Below are 12,140 nucleotides of genomic sequence, written 5' to 3'. Positions count from 1 at the left end.
TAATGTCACTTTAGTGGCCATGTAACAGTGATTAAATCTCGTCCTTAATGCAGCTTCTGTCAAATGCATTTCTTAACGTGGAACTAATAAAGTTGTAGAGTTGACACAACCTAGAACCTTCATAATCACACATGCTAAGATCCTCATATTCACATGAAATACAAATTATGATCAAGAGATTAAACTTTAAATTAAACTTTAAATTAATCAGAATGTCTTACTTTATATCATCTCAGGTTCACCTTATTGTAACTCACAAGTTACACTTTATGCTTCTTTGAAGCCTTAAATCTGCCAATGCAGATATCCTTCATCTAATGAAATCACCATAACCTGTAGGTGTGAATACATCTCCAAAACAATCATACATCACTTTCATTAGACCAATAACAATACAAACAATGTTTGTAACCAACAGACACAACTGAAAATACCAAATAGGCACATGTCCAAGTAAAATATCCCAAAACTTCATAAAATAAATTAATTCAACACTTGTGAGCAAGATGAATTAATATGTTTTTGACACTGATCTATGCACCATACCAGGTACTTTCATAGTGATTTCCAACACCTGCAGGCAAGATGGAAATCCTGACAACTCTAATGCACAAACCATGTCATGCCATTTAATATGCAATTTGATAACAACTTGATATCTGATATATATTTCATCAGATGATTGATTAGCACACGAAAAATGCATTACTTTACATTGAAAATTTGTTTATTCAAAAACATTAATAAAACACATATGGAATCAATTCACGCCAAAAAGGAAAATTTATTTATGTATTTTTGCATCTTCCTTCAAGAAATTTCAGTGTAAAAGAAATTTGCGTACTTTGGTTTTGACCTAAGAAAATGCGAAGGAAGGGTCAAAGTACTATGTTGAATCTACACTTGCCTACCCAACAACTTCTTTGTAAACTGGAAATATATCCCGATCTCCGTATTTACATGAAGAGTGAGTTAGGGTGAACATAAATATTGCCGGTTAAGTGTAAGTATCTTACATATGTACCATATCCAATAGCATTGTCGGCAGAAAACAAGAGATTAATAGTTGTTTGGCTTCTAATTTGATGTTGCGGTAGTAACGGTACTACTCCGAAATCTTTGATGTATATGATTTTAGCTACAAAACTACTAGAACTTCACAAATTGCTTGTGAAATAAAAAAAAATTCAAGGAATCTGACTCTGGATCCCCTATCGACCATATAGAAATTGTAATTGAAATCACCACGATCTCCTTTGAAGGTGCAAAAACATCGAACAGAGATAAGATGCACAATAATGAGCACCCCTGAATTTACTAACAGCGCATATAGCGAACCCCAATACCTTGTTATGAATTTCACTTCCTGGAAGAGACAAATTTAAGGAAAGAAGCTGGAGCTGATTACCCTGCTGCAACAATACAAACAACGGCTTACTTAATTTGTGTTCTACTTGTGTACATAAGAGAGAGACGGAGACCTGATGATGAGAAAGTTTCCACAATATCCCTGAATTGTTTGTACCAGCTGTAGGAATGTAGCAAATGTGAAGTAAGGATTCATATTATGAGGCTTTGGTGTTGAAACTGTTTCCAAAGCTGTGCAATCATATTTCAGCTTTCTATACTCAATATTGCATACAAAGAGGTAATGAATATATCTCACCGTATTTTGAGTTAATGTACAATGAACATCTTCATAAATCCATAACCTACTTCGTCTTCCAGACTCTATTAAATTCTTGGCGGACTGTTTCCAACCCCATTTTTTGCAGTAAATCATGCATCTCAAACATATCGTAATCTGAGATATTGATGAGAATTCTGTTAACTAGAACTCCTAATCCACTATGGGGATAAAAGCCTCAGCTATCAAGAATTTTAGTGACATATTCTTTCTCCATCCCTTTGAAGAAACATGCAATGCTCCCAAGATTTTTAGTGCTAAAGGCACGCCATGAGCATGTTGTATGGCAAGCCTCGATAGGCAATCATAATCTCTTGTGGGTTGGTTTGTTCTGAAGGCATACTGCTTGAAGAGTTCAAGAGCTTCTGACTCACTTAAGTTCTTGGGCTTATATACAATTATAGCATCAACTCCACTTAGTAATTGCATATTTCTAGTTGTTATAACTGTTGTGCAAGAATAGATCAAACCAATTGGAAACCAACTCAAGCTAACTCGTAGGAATTATACCAAATAAAATGCAAGAATAAAATTGAAAAGACACCAGGATTTAACGAGGTTCCTCAACAGTCAGTGTAACTGGAGTACGTCCTCGGAGCTATAGGAGCTCACCAATAATCCACTATCAACCAAATGGAAATGGAAGTGTTACAAAATGTTCAGCAATCTCACATTCCAAAACCCCAATACACCCAATAACTCTCACACACCAAAGAAACAAATAGAGAAGGAAATACAATTATTAATTTCCTCTCTATACAAAGCACAAAGTTAATCACATGCCCCAATTGTGGGCTTTCACATGGGCCATTAAACACCTGACTAATTTTGGGCCACTGGGCTTATCAAACGCAAAGGCCCAATGTAATTCGGCCACAAATTCAACAACAATGACCTGATTTCCACCACCAAATGAATGCTGCTTTCCAAGTTAGGCCTCAATTTGGGATAATTTTTCAACATCATCAAGATCAATGAAAACTCCGCATTTTCCCTTCAAGATTCTAGAAAGAAGCAGTTCCTGCATGGATATACCGGTGCTAAAACCTTTTCTCAACATATCTTCCAAACTGTTGGGGTCATCGCTCCCAAAAAGGTCCGCTCTCGGCCATTCCAAACGCTGCCTAGCAAAGGAGTGGTTATCTGAAGAGATGTACATCACCATTATCCGAGAAGCCTTCCTTGACATTTTAGAGAAAGCAGCAAGCTTCAAATTGACAAGCGATTTCATCACAAAAGAGTCAAAGCTTCAAATTGGCATCATCCCTGTGAAGTTATAGAATTATCAAACCTGAGTTTTATAACAAGCCCAAAATAGTCAAAGGAATGCATGTTCACTTGCTTGCAAGTTGCAATTAACATACTTTAACCGCACAAATGTCATAATCTGAATTGTTCATGTTCTTGAGCATATATATGGCCAAATTGGTTAACGTTTAGCCATTTAAATTTAAGGATGTTAGCCGTGACCAAAATCGTGGATTTGTTCGATACATATAGGTAGGTAATTAACAATATCCAGCTAACCTTGATCAAGAAAAAGAACACTTTCAAGTTATGATATTTCTACGGTAAAAATACTTTAGCAACAAGTGCAACAACAACAACAACAACAACAACAACAAAGCCTTTTCCCACTAAGTGGGGTCGGCTATATGAATCTTAGAACGCCATTGCGCTCGGTTTTGTGTAATGTCCTCCGTTAGATCCAAGTACTCTAAGTCTTTTCTTAGAGTCTCTTCCAAAGTTTTCCTAGGTCTTCCTCTACCCCTTCGGCCCTGAACCTCTGCCCCGTAGTCACATCTTCGAACCGGAGCGTCAGTCGGCCTTCTTTGCACATGTCCAAATCACTGGAGCCGATTTTCTCTCATCTTTCCTACAATTTCGGCTACTCCTACTTTACCTCGGATATCCTCATTCCCAATCTTATCCTTTCTCGTGTGCCCACACATCCCACGAAGCATCCTCATCTCCGCTACACCCATTTTGTGTACGTGTTGATGCTTCACCACCCAACATTCTGTGCCATACAACATCGCTGGCCTTATTGCCGTCCTATAAAATTTTCCCTTGAGCTTCAGTGGCCTACGACGGTCACACAACACACCGGATGCACTCTTTCCATCCAGCTCGTATTCTATGGTTGAGATCTCCATCTAATTCTCCGTTCTCTTGCAAGATAGATCCTAGGTAACGAAAACGGTCGCTTTTTGTGATCTTTGCTAGATTGCTCCGGTCATTAGTGTGGATAAGTATATAAATGGATAGAGATAGGAAAGCAAACACAAGATGTACGTGGTTCACCCAGATTGGCTACGTCCACGGAATAGAAGAGTTCTCATTAATTGTGAAGGGTTTACACAAGTACATAGTTTCAAGCTCTCCTTTAGTGAGTACAAGTGAATGATTTAGTACAAATGACATTAGGAAATATTGTGGGAGAATGATCTCGTAATCACGAAACTTCTAAGTATCGGAGTGTGGTGTCGTCTTGACTTGCCTTATCTGTCTCATAGGTAGATGTGGCATCTTCTCTGGAAGTACTCTTCCTCCATCCAGGGGTGGTGTCTTTAACTGGTGGAGATGCACAAGGTAATGTATCAATTTCACTTGAAGCTTACTTGTAGTTTCAGGCTTGGTCAAGCGCGATACAAACCATGTAGTAGGAGTCCCCCAAGTCGCCGAGCTAGGGGGTCTGCTGAAAGAGGTGACAGACAAGGTAAGCAATCAGAGCTCCGACTGATTGTTCACCTTCTCCCCATCTTGCAGCAGCATGAAGGATAAAGAGAAGAAAAATGAGAAGAGATGATATGAGATACTTTTGCTTTTGAAGAAGTAACTTTCCACAGGCTTATTCTTGAACTGAGCTGGAGGGTTTTCTGGTTTCCTCCAGAGTATAAGGCCGACTGAAGAATTTGAGGGTCAAAACAAGTCCATCAAATCTAGAGTACGTTCCACCCTGCTGATATGGGATACTTTTGCTTTTGACAGAGTAATGGATGTATCGGCACGTGTGCTGTTACGCTTGTCTCCACATGCTTCCTTGTATCCTTCGCACTTGCCCTATCTGTTCCTCAAGCAGATGCGGAATCTTCCCTGGAAACATAAGATGTTGAAGATGAGTACTCGAGAGCAATGCCAGGTAAGTAATCAGGTCAGGGGTTCCAGGCAGTCAGTTCCTGGCTGGAAGCTTGATTCCAAGTGCTGACTGATTGCTCTCTTTCTCCTTGTCTTGCAGGTAAAAACAAGGCCAAAAGAAAAGACAGGGAAAAAGCATGATATGGGATACTCTTGCTTTTAACCCTGATGATATGAGATATTCTTGCTCTAGTATAGCTTGTTTGCAGAGGTATTATCGGGGGGAAAGAAAGCTGAATATTTCGAAAGGCTTCGTTGGGAGTGCCCTCTCAGATATGATGAAGGGTTGAGCATTTTTGCAAGTCTGCCTGTCCGTTGGGGATGGAGGTCGACATATATAGGAGTCTCCCTAACAACAAGTAGTAATGCTATTCCTTTACCCTGCTTGGTCATAGCACGGTAGTGGGAGCTGCTAGTTTCACATGTTTTAACTCTGTCAGAGCACTTTGAAAAAGTGGTCTGTGGTATCTGGCTCTCGAGATTTGGAGAACGATGCCTCTTCGATTTTTGAGAAAGCAATCATGCTGGGGGTCTGACTCTCGAGATTCGGAGAGCAGTGTCTCTTCGATTTTTGAGGGAGTAATCATGTTGGGAGTCTGGCTCTCGAGATTCGGAGGGCGGTGCCTCTTCGATTTTGGAGCAAGCAATCTTGTTGGGAGTGTTGTCTCGAATGTGAGTAAAGGTTGGGCATGTTTGCTAGTCTACCTTGCCACGAAGCACAAAGGTTGACACACAGGGACTTTCCAATTATCCAGCAATGGTACTGTTCCTTTACCCTCTCTTCGATTTTGAGAAAGTAGTCATGTTGGGAGTCTGGCTCTCGAGATTCGGAGGACGGTGCCTCTTCGATTTTGGAGCAAGCAATCTTGTTGGGAGTGTTTTCTCGAATGTGAGTAAAGGTTGGGCATGTTTGCTAGTCTACCTTGCCACGAAGCACAGAGGTTGACACACAGGGACTTTCCAATTATCCAGCAGTGGTACTGTTCCTTTACCCTTGTGGGTAATAATATGGTAGCTAGACCTTCAAAATTTATGTGTCTAAACTTTTGTTAGTGCTGTTTCTTTGCTATTCTTTTACCTTTCTTGGTCAGAGCGATGTAGTGGGAGCTGCAAGCTTCACGTGCTCAACTTTGGCAGAGAACTTTGGCAAAGTTATTTGTGGTACCCATGAGCTATTGTTGCGTGTGGGAAGTGGGTGATTAAACAGTAAGATTCATGTGCTTTCTACTTCACCAGAAGTCTTCGACAGAATGCCCATAATTTCTGCAAAGCTGAGTGTGCGTGTGACAGGTGCTAACAAGGCTAGAAAAGTAGGTGCCTCTTCGATTTCTGAGATCGGCCCTCGTGGTCTCTGAGCAACACATCTTTTGAGAAAGCGAGCGCCTCTTCGATTGATTCGGAGAACGATGCCTCATCGATTGATTCGGAGAACGATGCCTCATCGATTTTTGAGAAAGCAATCATGCTGGGGGTCTGGCTCTCGAGATTCGGGGAGCAGTGTCTCTTCGATTTTTGAGAAAGTGATCATGTTGGGAGTCTGGCTCTCGAGATTCGGAGGGCGGTGCCTCTTCGATTTTGGAGCAAGCAATCTTATTGGGAGTGTTTTCTCGAATGTGAGTAAAGGTTGGGCATGTTTGCTAGTCTACCTTGCCACGAAGCACAGAGGTTGACACACAGGGACTTTCCAATTATCCAGCAGTGGTACTGTTCCTTTACCCTTGTGGGTAATAATATGGTAGCTAGACCTTCAAAATTTATGGGTCTAAACTTTGTTAGTTCTGTTTCTTTGCTATTCTTTTACCCTTCTTGGTCAGAGCGATGTAGTGGGAGCTGCAAGCTTCACGTGCTCAACTTTGGCAGAGAACTTTGGCAAAGTTATCTGTGGTACCCATGAGCTATTGTTGCGTGTGGGAAGTGGGTGATTGAACAGTAAGATTCATGTGTTTTCTACTTCCCCAGAAGTCTTTGACAGAATGCCCATAATTTCCGCAAAGCTGAGTGTGCGTGTGACAGGTGCTGACAAGGCTGGAAAAGGCTGGAAAAGTAGGTGCCTCTTCGATTTCTGAGATCGGCCCTCGTGGTCTCTGGGGAGCCCAGCTTTTGAGAAAGCGAGCGCCTCTTCGATTTCTGAGATCGACCTTCGTGGTCTTTGAGCAGCCCAACTTTTGAGAAAGCAAACGCCTCTTCGATTTCTGAGATCAACCCTCGTGATCTCTAAGCAGCCCAGCTTTTGAGAAAGCAAACGCCTCTTCGATTTCTGAGCAGGCGCCTCTTCGATTTCTGAAGCTCCGTCGAGTGCAGATTTTTATAGGGGCTGGCATTAAGTTCCAAAGCACACTTGAATCTCCACCAGTAGAAGCTTCATTCTTGCACTTCTAAGATCTTGATTTGTCTGACCTCTTCTCTCTTCAACACATTTGAAAATGTCTGGCCCCTCCGACCGTCGATTTGACTTGAACCTTGTTGAAGAGGCAGCCCCGCCTTCTCCAGACAACATATGGCGCCCATCCTTCGTCTCCCCTACTGGTCCTCTTACCGTTGGGGATTCCATGATGAAGAATGATATGACCGCTGCGGTGGTGGCCAGGAACCTTCTCACTCCCAAAGATAACAGACTACTTTCCAAACGGTCTGATGAGTTAGCTGTTAAGGATTCGCTGGCTCTCACTGTTCAGTGTGCAGGTTCTGTGTCTAATATGGCCCAACGCCTATTTGTTCGAACCCGCCAAGTTGAATCATTGGCGGCTGAAGTGATGAGTCTGAAACAGGAGATTAGAGGGCTCAAGCATGAGAATAAACAGTTGCACCGGCTCGCACATGACTATGCTACAAACATGAAGAGGAAGCTTGACCAGATGAAGGAAACTGATGGTCAGGTTTTACTTGATCATCAGAGATTTGTGGGTTTGTTCCAAAGGCATTTATTGCCTTCGTCTTCTAGGGCTGTACCGCGTAATGAAGCTCCAAATGATCAACCTCTGATGCCTCCTCCTTCTAGGGTTCTGTCCAGTACTGAGGCTCCAAATGATCCCCCTCCGGTGCCTTCTCTTTCTGGGGCTCTACCGACTGCTGAGACTTCTCCTAAGCAACCTTTGTGAAGGCTCCCTCTTGTGTGTTTATTTTGACTCATGTATATGTACATATTTGTAGCTTATCGGGGATATCAATAAATAAGCTTTCCTTCATTTCAACATATTGTGTTAAATACACCAAAGCCTTCTTCGCTAAGTTCTTTGAATTTTCTTTTGTTGAAGCTTGTATGTTGAAGCTTTCTGAGTGGAGCATGTAGGTTGGGGTAGTGTTCCCTTAATTTCCCGAGTGAGGAGAACTTCTCGGTTGGAGACTTGGAAAATCCAAGTCACTGAGTGGGATCGGCTATATGAATCTTAGAACGCCATTGTGCTCGATCATGTGTCATGTCATTCGTTAGATCCAAGTACTCTAAGTCTTTTCTTAGAATCTCTTCCAAAGTTTTCCTAGGTCTTCCTCTACCCCTTCGGCCCTGCACCTCTGTCCCATAGTCGCATCTTCTAATCGGAGCGTCAATAGGCCTTCTTTGCACATGTCCAAACCACCGTAACCGATTTTCTCTCAACTTTCCTTCAATTTCGGCTACTCCTACTTTACCCCGGATATCCTCATTCCTAATCTTATCCTTTCTCGTGTGCCCACACATCCAACGAAGCATCCTCATCTCCGCTACACCCATTTTGTGTACGTGTTGATGTTTCACCGCCCAACATTCTGTGCCATACAGCATCGCCGGCCTTATTGCCGTCCTATAAAATTTTCCCTTGAGCTTCAGTGGCATACGGCGGTCACACAACACGCCGGATGCACTCTTCCACTTCATCCATCCAGCTTGTATTCTATGGTTGAGATCTCCATCTAATTCTCCGTTCTTTTGCAAGATAGATCCTAGGTAACAAAAACGGTCGCTCTTTGGTATTTCTTGATCTCCGATCCTCACCCCTAACTCGTTTTGGCCTCCATTTGCACTGAACTTGCACTCCATATATTCTGTCTTTGATCGGCTTAGGCGAAGACCTTTAGATTCCAACACTTCTCTCCAAAGGTTAAGCTTTGCATTTACCCCTTCCTGAGTTTCATCTATCAACACTATATCGTCTGCGAAAAGCATACACCAAGGAATATCATCTTGAATATGTCCTGTTAACTCATCCATTACCAACGCAAAAAGGTAAGGACTTAAGGATGAGCCTTGATGTAATCCTACAGTTATGGGAAAGCTTTCGGTTTGTCTTTCATGAGTTCTTACAGCAGTCTTTGCTCCTTCATACATATCCTTTATAGCTTAGATATATGCTACTCGTACTCCTTTCTTCTCTAAAATCCTCCAAAGAATGTCTTTTGGGACCCTATCATACGCTTTTTCCAAATCTATAAAGACCATGTGTAAATCCTTTTTCCCATCTCTATATCTTTCCATCAATCTTCGTAAGAGATAGATTGCCTCCATGGTTGAGCGCCCTGGCATGAACCCGAATTGGTTGTCCGAAACCCGTGTCTCTTGCCTCAATCTATGCTCAATGACTCTCTCCCAGAGCTTCATTGTATGACTCATTAGCTTAATACCCCTATAGTTCATGCAATTTTATACGTCGCCCTTATTCTTGTAGATAGGCACCAAAATGCTTGTTCGCCACTCATTTGGCATCTTCTTCGTTTTCAAAATCCTATTGAAAAGGTCAGTGAGCCATGTTATACCTGTCTCTCCCAAAAGTTTCCACACTTCGATTGGTATATCGTCTGGGCCTATTGCTTTTTTATGCTTCATCTTCTTCAAAGCTACAACCACTTCTTCCTTCCGGATTCGACGATAAAAAGAGTAGTTTCTACACTCTTCTGAGTTACTCAACTCCCCTAAAGAAGCACTCATTTCATGTCCTTCATTGAAAAGATTATGAAAATAACCTCTCCATCTGTCTTTAACCGCGTTCTCTGTAGCAAGAACCTTTCCATCCTCATCCTTAATGCACCTCACTTGGTTTAGGTCCCTTGTCTTCTTTTCCCTTGCTCTAGATAGTTTATAGATATCCAACTCTCCTTCTTTGGTATCTAGTCGTTTATACATATCGTCGTAAGCCGCTAACTTAGCTTCTCTGACAGCTTTCTTCGCCTCTTGCTTCGCTTTTCTATACCTTTCACCATTTTCATCGGTCCTCTCCTTGTATAAGGCTTTACAACATTCCTTCTTAGCCTTCACCTTTGTTTGTACCTCCTCATTCCACCACCAAGATTCCTTTTGGTGTGGGGCAAAGCCCTTGGACTCTCCTAATACCTCTTTTGCTACTTTTCGGATACAACTAGCCATGGAATCCCACATTTGGCTAGCTTCCCCCTCTCTATCCCACACACATTGGGTGATTACCTTCTCTTTGAAAATGGCTTGTTTTTCTTCTTTTAGATTCCACCATCTAGTCCTTGGGCACTTCCAAGTCTTGTTCTTTTGTCTTACTCTTTTGATATGTACATCCATCACCAACAAGCGATGTTGATTAGCCACGCTCTCTCCTGGTATAACTTTGCAATCCTTACAAGTTATACGATCCCCTTTCCTCATTAGAAGAAAATCTATTTGTGTTTTTGACGACCCACTCTTGTAGGTGATCACATGTTCTTCTCTCTTCTTAAAGAAGGTGTTGGCTAAGAAGAGATCATATGCCATTGCAAAATCCAAGATAGCTTCCCCATCCTCGTTTCTCTCCCCAAAACCATGGCCACCATGAAAACCTCCATAGTTGCCTGTCTCCCTGCCCACGTGTCCATTTAAATCTCCTCCTATAAATAACTTCTCCGTCTGAGCAATTCCTTGCACCAAGTCTCCAAGATCTTCCCAAAATTTCTCCTTCGAACTCGTATCCAACCCTACTTGAGGTGCGTACGCACTAATCACATTGATAAGTTTTTGTCCTATTACAATCTTGATTGCCATGATTCTATCTCCTACCCTCTTGACATCTACAACATCTTGTACCAAGGTCTTGTCCACGATGATGCCAACACCGTTTCTCGTTCTATTTGTGCCCGAATACCAAAGTTTAAACCCTGAGTTTTCTAGATCCTTTGCCTTACTACCAACCCACTTAGTTTCTTGTAGGCACATAATATTTATCCTTCTCCTCACCATAACTTCCACTACTTCCATAGATTTTCCCGTTAAGGTTCCTATATTCCACGTTCCTAAACGCATTTTGCTCTCTTGAACTCTACCCTTCTGTCCTAGCTTCTTCACCCTTCCCCCCCCCGTCTAATAGGATCAAAGTACTTCTTTTGTGTGTCCCGGGTAAAGTTGATAGGAGCATATGCTCCCAAACAACTTTGAGTGGAGTCGTTCGAAAAGAAGTTTCTATGGCCCCCTTGCTCATTTAACACTGCATCCGGGTGCCGATGGAGATACAGCGACCCTTGCTCACTTATCACTGTGCTCGGGCCACACAGCGTGCCACTTACGGGTGACGCCCTAGCTTTAGCGCGATTTTGTTCTGGATTCATTTTCATAAGGATTCGACGTGATCATGGAGTGCTGAAAAAAATTAAACTTACTTGTAATTTTGCAAATCCCAACCGAATAAATGATGGCTCTAACAATAGCGGACATCCAGCCCTGCACCTCCTTCACGCCAGCGTTATAATGACGTTCACGTTTAGCAAAAGCTTCTGCAAAACTTCCTGTTTTCGAATATCAGATGGATCGACTCCGTATAAAACAGGAACCACTATCTGCTTGTGTGCATCCATGCATTCCATTATCTGGACAAGTTCTTTCAAGCACCACGTCGAAGAAGCATGGTTTTCGGGATCGAAAGCCTGAGTCGCAAATAGCTACCAGGAGCTCCTAAAGGTCGTTGCCTTTTGAAGCTCTTTGGCGTCGATGAAGGTGTTGACTGCTTTCTGATCCAGAGCTTTGTTGAGACTTGAGATGGCCGACGAAGAAGCAGCAGCCTCGAGTCCTCTTAAATTCAGGAAGACATCGTATTTCAATGACTGTCGGATGAAGACGAAGAAGAAAAAGCAGCAGCAGCAGCCATTAACATGCACGGGATCGATCGCAGAAAGTACTATGTAAACGATGATTGACTAGCCTCATGTACTGCAAGGACTGAAATGCTCGGACGGAATAAAAAGCATTAATAATTAATATAAACAACATATATTGAAATTAAATCATGCCAAAAAGGGCAACAAAAAAAAAAAAAAAAAAAAAAAAAAACTCCAGTGCATGATTCACAGTGGAGGTAGCCAAACTACAACAACAGAGCTTCTCACCCTTTGCACTCCATCCTTCCACACA

The 12,140-nt window shown here is 42.1% G+C and overlaps 1 long non-coding RNA gene across 1 annotated transcript; it reads right to left on the bottom strand.

The window, feature by feature from the left end:
• Nucleotides 1-2,291: 2,291 nt before the first annotated feature.
• Nucleotides 2,292-11,889, bottom strand: LOC139197474 (uncharacterized). Its single transcript, XR_011582916.1, has 2 exons — nt 11,393-11,889; nt 2,292-2,953 (listed from the first exon to the last, which is right to left on the bottom strand). It is a non-coding gene; the product is annotated as an uncharacterized lncRNA (long non-coding RNA).
• Nucleotides 11,890-12,140: the final 251 nt, after the last annotated feature.

This window comes from Malus domestica, chromosome 07 (genome assembly GCF_042453785.1).
Source record: "Malus domestica chromosome 07, GDT2T_hap1".
Taxonomy (NCBI): Eukaryota; Viridiplantae; Streptophyta; class Magnoliopsida; order Rosales; family Rosaceae; genus Malus; species Malus domestica.
Note: the sequence above shows the minus strand (reverse complement) of the source record. Positions and strands in the feature narration are given on the sequence as shown.